At 50.0% G+C, this 12,125-nt stretch overlaps 1 protein-coding gene across 2 annotated transcripts in view; it reads left to right on the top strand.

Moving 5' to 3' along the window:
* The window catches only part of G3BP1 (G3BP stress granule assembly factor 1), a 46,773-nt gene that overhangs the window by 13,607 nt on the left and 21,041 nt on the right, over positions 1–12,125 (top strand). The window contains exon 1 of one of the 2 annotated variants that reach the window (XM_068278397.1): positions 3,110–3,241. The exons of the other annotated variant lie outside the window; for it this stretch is intronic. The gene's annotated coding sequence lies outside the window, so the exon portion shown is untranslated. Of the gene's footprint in view, positions 1–3,109; positions 3,242–12,125 lie in introns of those variants that run through there. 2 annotated transcript variants of the gene reach the window in all.

The raw sequence follows: 12,125 nt of genomic DNA on the forward strand, positions 1-12,125 counted from the left end.
GGTGATCAGACGCTGCAGCCTCCCCCTCCGGCGGGTGGTCAGACGCTGCAGCCTCCCCCTCCGGCGGGTGGTCAGACGCTGCAGCCTCCCCCTCCGGCGGGTGGTCAGACGCTGCAGCCTCCCCCTCCGGCGGGTGGTCAGACGCTGCAGCCTCCCCCTCCGGCGGGTGGTCAGACGCTGCAGCCTCCCCCTCCGGCGGGTGGTCAGACGCTGCAGCCTCCCCCTCCGGCGGGTGGTCAGACGCTGCAGCCTCCCCCTCCGGCGGGTGGTCAGACGCTGCAGCCTCCCCCTCCGGCGGGTGGTCAGACGCTGCAGCCTCCCCCTCCGGCGGGTGGTCAGACGCTGCAGCCTCCCCCTCCGGCGGGTGGTCAGACGCTGCAGCCTCCCCCTCCGGCGGGTGGTCAGACGCTGCAGCCTCTTCCTCCAGCAGGCGGGCAGACGCTGCAGCCTCCCCCTCCACATACCTCCCAACTTTTTGAGATGAGAAAGAGGGACATTTAAGCCACACCCCTGATCACGCCACCAGCACACCCCTAGTCACGCATACCACAAAAATTTCATAAGAAAAATATGTTTTATAACTAAAACCAAACTGGGCCTTCCTATCCTGGTTCAGTTTCTTTCATGTTAACATTTCAAAATAAGAAATACCGTGGCTTGCAAAAGTATTTGGCCCCCTTGAATTTTTCCACATTTTGTCACATTACTGCCACAAACCTGAATCAATTTTTTTGGAATGCCATGTGAAAGACTAATACAAAGTGGTGTACACGTGAGAAGTGGAACAAAAATCATACATGATTCCAAACATTTTTTACAAATCAATAACTGCAAGGTGGGGTGTGCGTAATTATTTAGCCCCCTTAGTCAAAACTTTGTAGAACCACCTTTTGCTGCAATTACAGCTGCCAGTCTTTTAGGGTATGTCTCTACCAGCTTTGCACATCTGGAGACTGAAATCCTTGCCCATTCTTCTTTGCAAAACAGCTCCAGATCAGTCAGATTAGATGGACAGGGTTTGTGGACAGCAGTTTTCAGATCTTGCCACAGATTTTCGATTGGATTTAGATCTGCACTTTGACTGGGCCATTCTAACACATGGATATGTTTTGTTTTAAACCATTCCATTGTTGCTCTGGCTTTATGTTTAGGGTCATTGTCCTGCTGGAAGGTGAACCTCTGCCCTAGTCTCAAGTCTTTTGCAGACTCCAAGAGGTTTTCTTCCAAGTTTGCCCTGTATTTGGCTCCATCTATCTTCCCATCAACTCTGACCAGCTTCCCTGTCCCTGCTGAAGAGATGCACCCCCCGAGCATGATGCTGCCACCACCATTACTGACAGTGGGGATGGTGTGTTCAGAGTGATGTGCAGTGTTAGTTTTCCGCCACACATAGCGTTTTGCATTTTGGCCAAAAAAGTTCCATTTTGGTCTCATCTGACCAGAGCACCTTCTTCCACATGTTTGCTGTGTCCCCCACATGGCTTGTGGCAAACTGCAAACGGGACTTCTTATGCTTTTCTGTTAACAATGGCTTTCTTCTCGCCACTCTTCCATAAAGGCCAACTTTGTACAGTGCACAACTAATAGTTGTCCTATGGACAGATTCCCCCACCTGAGCTGTAGATCTCTGCAGCTCGTCCAGAGTCACCATGGGCCTCTTGACTGCATTTCTGATCAGCGCTCTCCTTGTTCGGCCTGTGAGTTTAGGTGGATGGCCTTGTCTTGGTAGGTGTACAGTTGTGCCATACTCCTCCCATTTCTGAATGATCGCTTGAACAGTGCTCTGTGGGATGTTCAAGGCTTTGAAAATCTTTTTGTAGCCTAAGCCTGCTTTAAAATTCTCAATAACTTTATCCCTGACCTGTCTGGTGTGTTCTTTGGACTTCATGGTGTTGTTGCTCCCAATAATCTTTTAGACAACCTCTGAGGCCCTCACAGAGCAGCTGTATTTGTATTGACGTTAGATTACACACAGGTGCACTCTATTTAGTCATTAGCACTCATCAGGCAATGTCTATAGGCACCTGACTATTGACTAAACTCAGTCCAAAGGGGGCTGAATAATTATGCACACCCCACTTTGCAGTTATTGATTTGTAAAAAATGTTTGGAATGATGTATTACTGGGCCTACCTAACCAGCCCATATTGCATGATCATGTATTTTGCACAATTTGCATGTATAACTTTGTTCTATGTGTATAACCTTATGTCTGTCATACTTGTATATATTTATTGTCCAGCGCTGCACAATATGTTGGCACTTTATAAATACAATAAATAATAAATAATAATAATAATAATAATAATAATGTATGATTTTCATTCCACTTCCACATGTACACCACTTTGTATTGGGCTTTCATGTGGAATTCCAATAAAATTGATTCATGTTTGTGGCAGTAATGTGGAAAATTTCAAGGGGGCTGAATACTTAAGCATGTGAATAAAGTTTAGAGTCAATTAAACACATTATAGTACAGAAATACATATATTTACATAGAAATAGGGACAAATGACGGAGAAAGAAGGACATTTGGGAGCTCCCAATCCAGCAGGTGATCAGACACTGCAGCCTCCCCCTCCAGCAGGTGATGCAGCCTCCCCCTTCCAGCAGGGGGTGACACTGGGGAAGCACAGCTGCTGGATGAGCTCTGCAGCTGCTAATGAAAAGGGGTCACTGCCGCTTTAAGAAGCACTTTCTCTTCCCATCAATCACCTCGGTCGGCGCGCACTGATTGGCTCGCCCGCCCTTTTCCCGCCTCTCTTTCTGCTCACCCCGGGGTTTCCCGTCCCCTCTCGCAGGGGCCCCTTTCTCTTCGCAACCACACTAGCTCAGAGCGGAAAAGCCTCCCGCCAGCCAATCACGCTCGAGCTTTCTGGGGAGCGGCAGAGATTCCTGCCGGCCCCGCCCCTCCGCGATGTCTCCCTGATTCCCATTGGGCTTCGGCTTGCGGTCGTTTCCCCTTTTCGCCCCGCCCGCGGAGACCGTCCTGCCGCGCCATTGGCCCGGGCGCCCGTCACTCTCGGGCAGTCCACGCCCCGCGGGCGGAGCTGCGCCAATCGGCTTCCGAGGCTCCTGAGACGCGCTCAGCGATTGGCTGAAGCGGATCAGCAGGGTAGGCTGTGAGCGGTTATATGTAGCCGGCTGCCCGAGCACGCTTTCTATCCCGATCCTGTGTGTGAAGTCATCCTAGGCTGCTCCGGAGCGCAGAGCCCGCCCCCAGCCGGACCGTCGCGAGGTGAGCGGGGCTTGTGGTGAGGAGAGGGTGGAGGGTGCGGAGCTCTGGTCCCCGCGCCGGGATTTATCAGGGTGGGGGAGGGGCGGCGCTGAATAGCATTATAATCGTGTGCAGTAATGAGCAGAGCTCAGGCAGGTGATCCCGGCCTCTATTGTCCATCTCTGGGTCTCTGTATGATGAATCTCTGCCAGGGGCGATTTACGCACGGATCGTCGCGTCTCAACGCTTTTCTGCGACCGTGCGTCGTTCAGCTTTCATTCGCTGTCGCGTTGTGAGCCCCAGCAGAGTAACGTAACCGCAAACGTCGCCGACTTTAGGAAATGCGCTGTTCGGCTTGCGACATTTACTGAGGCGCCGCAGTCAATTGGAGACTTATTGACTGCAGCGCCTCAGTAAATGTCGCGAGCCGAACGCGCTCATTCATTTCAATACGAGACCAATCTCCGCTGAGGGGGAGGGACCCCAGCGGCGGTCTGTGGGAACCGGACCCCAGCGGCGGTCTGTGGGAACCGGACCCCAGCGGCGGTCTGTGGGAACCGGACCCCAGCGGCGGTCTGTGGGAACCGGACCCCAGCGGCGGTCTGTGGGAACCGGACCCCAGCGGCGGTCTGTGGGAACCGGACCCCAGCGGCCGTCTGTGGGAACCGGACCCCGGTATCCAGCGGCCATCTGTGCGAACCACACTCCAGCCGCCATCTGTGGGAACTGACACCGTCTGCCGCAAAACTCCCCAACGATATTAAATACTATACACCTTGGAGGGAGATGTAATTTGGGGTCCCGCAACCTTTGGACCCCTGAATTACCTTTACGCGCCCCGCGCAGCATTACATTGCTGCTATGGGGTGCCTGGTCCCGTTGCTTAGCGTCGTGCACCGAAGCCCCCTACTTGGTAATTTATTCCCTACCCAATTATCGGTATAACCGTAGCCTTTGAGGTGTGTGGGTGGTGGCCTTCCACCTCCTTTTCAATAGTGTTTGAGGTTTAAATTTATATAATAATTTAGATTACATGCAGATATCATTTCTCTATTGAAATCCATGTTACAGAGTCTTCGTGTTGAGGGTTTGAGGTTTTTCTTTACCGGTTCATGCCCATACGTGTAAAGGAAAACTACGGTAAGATCAAATGCATGGTGTGTTCACAAGCACGCCCACAAAGCTGGAGTTTGAAATTGGCCCTCATTGCTAGCAAGTTATTCATGGTATTTAGTGGCAGTTTTGCAGCTCTAGCAATATGCTTGGGAACGCCATTGTGTTTCAGGAGGCCAGTTCATACTACAGGCAGGTCTGGCTTTTCTAAAGAGGTTGCTTTGGTTCTTAGGGCCTTTTTCCACTACCCTGCGATTTGCAATACGATTCTGATAGCAAATCGCAAGGTATGTAAAACTAATGGGAACTGCAGCAGCAATTTCCATTAGTGTGATCCGATTGCGATGAGATTTTTGTTAAAGCGCAATCGTCGTTTTGTATGCGATTGAGCTGTACTATGAGTATAGTAAATCAGTCACATGGTGGAAATTGAAACGCGATCGCAAACGCAATCACATTTCATAGTGGAAAAGAGCCCCTAGGACTGGATTACACTGTAAGAGCTTTCTCTAAGCGCTCGTGATTTGCTAATGTAATGCTATGAGTTTGTTCTCACTTGAGCAATGTGATTTTATATAAATCCCCTATAGCATTGCATTAGAGAGAGATTTTAAAATCGCTAGTGCTACAAACAAAGCTCTTGCAGTGTGAACCAGGCCTTGCAGTGGTCTTGTTTTGGTCATTTCTCACATTGAATACAGATCATGCAGATATTGGCTTGGGCTAGATTTGAACCTGTGACCCTAGCACTGTGAGTGTTGTCTATTGGGCCACAGTGCTGCTATTCTGGGTTTAGTCTGGCATCTCCAGCTTTATATGGGGCATGAATAAGGTTTGGAACCCATTGATTACCTGGCAGCTTAGTTGATCAAACTTGGGAGTCTCTAAATCCAGTTAGCACTGTGCAAAGTTTCAGGGCATATTCACAGTGGGATGTTGCGTGGTAATGCGTGGTTAAAGTCACAACGCAGCATTACAACGCTAAAAACGGTGGTAACACACATTAACACTGCATACAGGAAATTAAAAGTATGCTTTCCTGTACCTGGTAACATGTGCTTATAGAGGTAATGCTCTGCGCTATCATAACGCTACAATGCCGCTCTAATGTAGCACTGTTTACGTCCCATAGGATTATCGTTGCAGTGCGATTAGCTGCGTTATAAGACTATAATGCAGCTCCGCAACGTCCCACTGTGAATGCGGCCTCCGTTCCAGGAAAGGCTGATTGGTTCATCTCTAGCACTTGTAGTCAACAAACACCACCTGCTTAAGGGGCCCATACACCTGATTTTCCCCCTGATATACAGCAGATTCGATGACTGTGATCGAATCTGTTGTTAAATCGTTGCGCAAACGCTGACAGAACGATCGATTTTCATCCGAAATCAATCGTTCCTGTCGATGGGTCCTTGCGGAATATTTCGCTCGATCGCCAGCGGGTCGGGAGTGCGTCGATAGCGGTGTACGTATACCCGACAACCGACATTAGCGGTAATGCATTACCTGCTCCGGCTGGCGCGAGTCCCCCTCTGTCCCCGCTGCTCCTTCTCAACTGGGTTCTGGCAGGCTTCACTAACTTCTTGTCCCGAAAAGACGTTTAAACAGTGTAGTGCCCTCTACTGTTTAAACTTCCCCGGACAGAAATAAGTGAAGCCTGCCGGACTCTGAGCCCAGCAGGAGGAGTAGCGGGGACAGAGGGGGACTTGTGCTGGCTGGAGCAGGTAATGTACAGCTGGCGGGGGGCGGCGGCAGCTCCACAGATTGATCAGTTTCATGCTGAAATCGATTCACAATCTGTTTGCAGTAACGGCAGCCATACGATCCCTCTCTGATTAGATTCGATCACAGAGGGATCTATCTGTTGGTTGATCTGATGGCAAATCGACCAGTGTATGGCCACCTTTACAGTAAACCTGAGATGAAAGGATATTCTCTTACCTGTGGTTTCCTCCAGCCCCTGCAGTCCCTCTGCTCCCGGTCCCCTCCATAGACAGACCTGTGAAGGTGGCCATACTTCAGGCGACTTGGTGGCTGATCGACCATCTAATTATTATCGAATTGGATGAAAATCTGTGCCAAGTGCATGCCCAAGTGACAATGTGACCAATTTTGGGCCAAAATCGGTTGAATTAGTCGATCGGACATGCTGCAAGATGTTGAGCCATCGTGGTCGGTTGGGTGCATAGTGATATCGGGACAAACGACTTAACTCCCGGTGCCGTTTATGTACGTGTATATGTGCATTTATACATCACCTGCCCTGTGTCGCAGTGCCAGTCCTCCTCTGAACCTGCCGCTACACTTTCCATACACGCTGCCAGCACGCATATATGAGGTCACATGCTACGCTGGCCGTTGTGTATAGGGAAGAGCGGCGGATTTGAAGATGGACACAGGACAGGTAATGTATAAATGCATATACATGTACATACACAGGGGAGCAGAAGCGAGGCAACGGGCTTGGCCAATTCCTGAGAGATTTCATGCTGAAATCCAATTCGGAATCGGCCTGTGGTGTATGGGCAGCTGACAGATCTCTCTAATCAGATTCGATCAGGGAGAGATTTTTCTCTTGAATCTGCCCATCTAGATGTATGGCTAGCTTTAAGTCCCTGACTCAGCTGATTCGTGGTCTATTGCGCGTGTGTAGTCCCGGCTGAATGCATCACCTGAATGCGCTCCCATGGCTGAGTGTTCTGCGCAGGTGTGGTTAGTTTTATGGAACTGCACATGCACAGAGTGCGTTTGGGTGCTGCAGGCAGCTGGGTCAGGGCATGCGTAGTATTGAGCAACTAAGCCCAGCCATGGCCTGTATAGAGCGGTCAACGGCAAAATGGAGGAGACCTAGAGGATGGGCAGAGAGCAGATGCACTACAGGGCACTGGGGGAAGCCCCTGGTAAGTAATTCCGTATATACTTGCATATAAACCAACCCATGTATAAGCTGAGGCACCCACTTTTCCCTCAGAAACCAGGAAAAAGTGATTGACTTGTGTATAAGCCCCTCCCCAATATAGCCACCTACATTAGCCTGATGTTCCCCCAGTGCACGTTGGCCCCCTCCCTATAGCCTGATGTGCCCCCCAGTGCACGTTAGCCCCCTCCCTATACCCAAATGTGCCCCCAGTGCACATTAGCCCCCTCCCTATAGCCAGGTGTGCCTCCAGTACAAGTCATCCCCCCCTCGCCATAGCCAGGTGTGCCCCCAGTATAAGTCATCCCCCCCCCCTCCTTTTAGCCAGATGTGCCCCAAGGATCATACAGCTGTGTCTCAAGATGCCACTCGATGGCGTCATAGATCTGAGACAGCGATTGTCACAGGAAGAATCCCCAATCATTGCACTGCTGACAGGTTTCTTGCACGCTTCGCTTCACAAGCCGGGGGACACAGGTAGTGTTGAGCGGTGCACTCTGCACACTATGTTGCAGGGGCTGTGGGGGTGGGGGACGGGCACAGCAGGGAGCCAGCTGGCAAGAGCAGGATCACTAGTGCACAATCCTTACGCTCCGCCAGTAACAAAACCTGCTCCACCCTCTGTTCTGCTCCACTGACTCGGGTATAAGCCGGGGGGTGTAACTTTTCAGTGCATTTTTTGTGCTGAAAAATTAGGCTTATACGAGAGTAAATAAGGTACTCCGTTCCTCCCTTTTGTCTCAGATACATAATCGGTACTGTTTTGACAAATTTGGTGTGTGTGTGTGACCTAACCATCAGCCAAGAGGGCAAAATTAGAAGTAAAAGTGACTTGAGCTCAGTTCACTTCACTTCTCTAGGGGTGATCTATGAAATGCAAATCTTTCCCAGTTAATGTATGCAGCTTAAAAGTGGACCAATTAATTTAAACATTGGTTGAACTTGATTGGTCCATTTTCCAGCTGCATAAATGTGCATTCACACTTACCTAATGCTGCATGAACTTGGAAATGTACATCTCACTGATTTTCCTACTCTTCTCCATCTGGTTTATCTCAGCACTATCCACTGAGTTTATTGTAGGTTATTAATAACGTACACCTTCATTGCACAGAGGTTAATGAGTAACTTTCAGTCATACTATCTCAGAAAAAAAAAAACACTGCACTGTCCACGTTGTGGCTGGATGGTGTAATGGTTAAGGGCTCTGCCTCTGACACAGGAGACCTGGGTTCGAATCTCGGCTCTGCCTGTTCAGTAAGTCAGCACCTATTCAGTAGGAGACCTTAGGCAAGTCTCCCTAACACTGCTACTGCCTATAGAGCGCGTCCTAGTGGCTGCAGCTCTGGCGCTTTGAGTCCGCCAGGAGAAAAGCGCGATATAAATGTTATTTGTCTTGTCTTGTCTTGTCTTTTGATTTTTGTGATTTTTCTATAGTAAAAAAAAAAGAGAAAATCCTTCTTAGCATTTCCCATAACTGTGGCTATTTTGAAGCCAATCCTGATGTCATTTCCTCCCTTGCTCTCCTCTGCCTGATTGTGTATGCATTGCCCGCCTTCCACTATAGACAGTGCATTGTGTCAGCATGAGAAATATTGGCCAATCAGAGAGGAACGGAGGTGTGGGAGGGGAAAACAGGAGGGAAAGAGGCTTCAGCCAATCAGGCTGCATTAGTTACATCTGATGGGAAATAGAGAAGAAAAAAAGGACAACCCAGCATGCCCTGCTTCCTTTCTGTGTACCAAATTTTGTGTGTAACACATAAGTCAGGTAAACTGGGGAATGATCATTTATCAACAAGAAAAGTAATAGTGATTTTAACTTTTGGATTGCCTGGTTAGTATCCTTATTACTTGTTTACCAGGTAAAAAGAGAGAATATTTTATGCCCGACAGTTATGGTGTGTACACACTTGAAAGATAAATGAAAGAGCTTAGACCAATGTTACCCCCTTCCATGTATTATGAGAGCCATACCTACACAGTCTATTCTATGGAGCTGAACTCCCCATCAGACAGAAATCTTACCACCCTCCATGTAGAATGAGAGCCATACCTACACAGTCTATTCTATGGAGCTGAACTCCCCATCAGATAAAAATCTTTGCAAGATGCTGCACACTAAAGATCTGTTCCTGCAAAATGCATTCATAGTCTATATCTGCAGATCCTCATACGCTCCTTGTTTAACAGGCCTTCATCTGCATATCTGACGATCCATCCTGGTGGATGTGATCTGCAGATGAATGTCTGTTAAACAAGGTGTGTATGAGGATCTGCAGATATCATAGACTAGAGGTGCGTACACGCGCCGGACTGGAGGCAACGACGGGTCCGTCGTTACCTCCCGCTGGGTGGGCGTGCCAACGACAGTCCGGCGTGTGTACGCACTGTCGGCGGACTGATACAGCTGCTTCTGAGCGATCCGCCGGGCTGTCGTTGGCACGCCCACCCAGCGGGAGGTAACGACCCGTTGTTGCCTCCAGTCCGGCGTGTGTACGCACCTTATGAATGCATTTTACAGGAACAGATCTTTTGCAGATACTGATCTGTTGCATGTGTACAGCATCTGTGTGTGCAGCATCTTGCAAAGATTTCTGTCTGATGGAGAGTTCAGCTCCATAGAATAGACTGTGTAGGTGTGGCTCTCATACTACATGGAAGGGGGTAAGATTTCTGTCTGATGGGGAGTGCAGCTCCATAGAATAGACTGTGTAGGTGTGGCTCTCATACTACATGGAAGGGGGTAAAATTGGTCAGATAGCTTTCATTTATCTTTCAAGTGTGTATGTAGCATAACTCTTTAACGAGTGCATAGAATTGTTTAGAAAGTGATAAACCTCAAGTGAGTCTAAATTATCTTTTCGTTCTATATTTTAAGCCTTGTACACACACTAGAAGTGGTCTGAGCAATCTTTGCTGATAATCTAGTTTATGTACAGCTGCCCTGGTGCATTGGTGAGAGATCTGGAGTGCAGGGTCATCCCTAAGGCTGCTTTCACAGTGGGACGTTACAGGCGCACGTTAGAGCAGCCTGTAACGCAGCCCCACCGCACAGCAATGAAAAATCAATGGGCTGTTCACAGTGCCCACGTTGCGTTACAGTGTAACGCTGCGCCATAAGACAACGTACTGCATGCAGTACTTTATAAGCAGCAGAGCTGCGTTAGACTGCTTGCACATGCTCAGTAACATTGGGGAGGAGCGGAGAGCGGCCGGGCACATGGCTAATTAATAATCACTGCACTCAGTGACGTGCAGTGTTTACTTCCAGGAGCGCCGCTCTGTGCGACGATTGGCCGGGCGGGACCACGTGATGCCGCATGCGTCCAAGAGTACGCATCACGGACGCCAGAGTGAGCTGCACAACGCGGCTCACTCTGACGTCCAAAGCAGGGAGCACCAGGCGTTGTGTTAGGGGCATGTTATGCGACCATAACGTCCCCTTAACGCAACGTCCTGGTGTGAAACCAGCCTAAAGGTAGCCATACACTGGTCGATTTGCCATCAGATTCGACCAACAGATAGATCCCTCTCTGATCGAATCTGATCAGAGAGGGATCGTATGGCTGCCTTTACTGCAAACAGATTGTGAATCGATTTCAGACTGAAACCGTTCACAATCTGTTGTGGTGGTGGTGCTGCCGCCGCCGCTCCCCTCCCCCGCCGCATACATTACCTGCTCCGCCGGCGTGACTGCCCCCGGTCACCGCTGCTCCGTCTCCGCTCTGGTTTCCAGGTCCGACATGCTTTACTTCTTCCTGCCCGGCAGGAAGTTTAAACAGTAGAGCGCCCTCTACCGTTGAAACTTCCTGCCGGGCAGGAGGAACTGAAGCATGCCGGAGACCAGAGCGGAGACGGAGCAGCGGTGACCGGGGGCAGTCACGCCGGCGGAGCAGGTAATGTATTGCCGCTCTATTGCGTCGGGCACTCGAACGCCGCTAGCGACGCGCTCCCTACCCGTGGGCGATCGACAGTAATTTTCCGCACGGAGCGATCGACGGGATCGGACGAAATGGATCGAAATTCGGCGTGTAGTGCGAACGATTGGCAGCAGATTCGATCCCAGTGATCGGATCTGCTGTCGAAACGGCGGCAAATCGGGCCAGTGTATGGCCCGCTTAATGCATAGTGAGGTCATTGTTGACAATTGTGGGGTCTTCTTTTTACGATTGCTAAAAGGCCTGTGGGCGCCTTTTTTCAGCTGGTCAGAGGTGGCACTTTAGCCATGATTACACACAGACATCCAAAGCTATGGCAGCTTAAAGGGCAACTGAACTGAGTTATGTGGAGGCTGCTAAATTTATTTCCTTTTAAGCAATACCAGTTGCCTGGCAGTCCTGCTGATCCTCTGCCTCTAATGCATGTAGCCATAGACTCTGAACAAGCATGCAGCAGATCAGGTGTTTTTAACATTATTGTCAGATCTGACAAGATTAGCTGCATGCTTGTTTCTGGTGTGATTGGGACAGTACTGCAGCCTCCTCCCCCCCCCCCCCCCCCCCCGGTTTGTCTTGGAAGACTGTAGTGGTGTATTTGGGCTGTCCCAGTGTCCCCTCACACTTGTTCTAGGCTAGTTGTAGCAAGCAGTGAGTCTGGCCCTTGTTCTAGGCAAGCTGTAGCAAGCAGTGAGTCTGGCCCTTGGTCTAGGCTAGCTGTAGCAAGCAGTGACTCTGGCCCTTGTTCTAGGCTAGCTGTAGCAAGCAGTGGCTCTGGCCCTTGTTCTAGGCTAGCTGTAGCAAGCAGTGGCTCTGGCACTTGTTCTAGGCTAGCTGTAGCAAGCAGTGGCTCTGGCACTTGTTCTAGGCTAGCTGTAGCAAGCATTGACTCTGGCACTTGTTCTAGGCTAGCTGTAGCAAGCAGTGACTCTGGCACT

This window comes from Hyperolius riggenbachi, chromosome 3, assembly GCF_040937935.1.
Source record: "Hyperolius riggenbachi isolate aHypRig1 chromosome 3, aHypRig1.pri, whole genome shotgun sequence".
NCBI classification, from domain to species: domain Eukaryota; kingdom Metazoa; phylum Chordata; class Amphibia; order Anura; family Hyperoliidae; genus Hyperolius; species Hyperolius riggenbachi.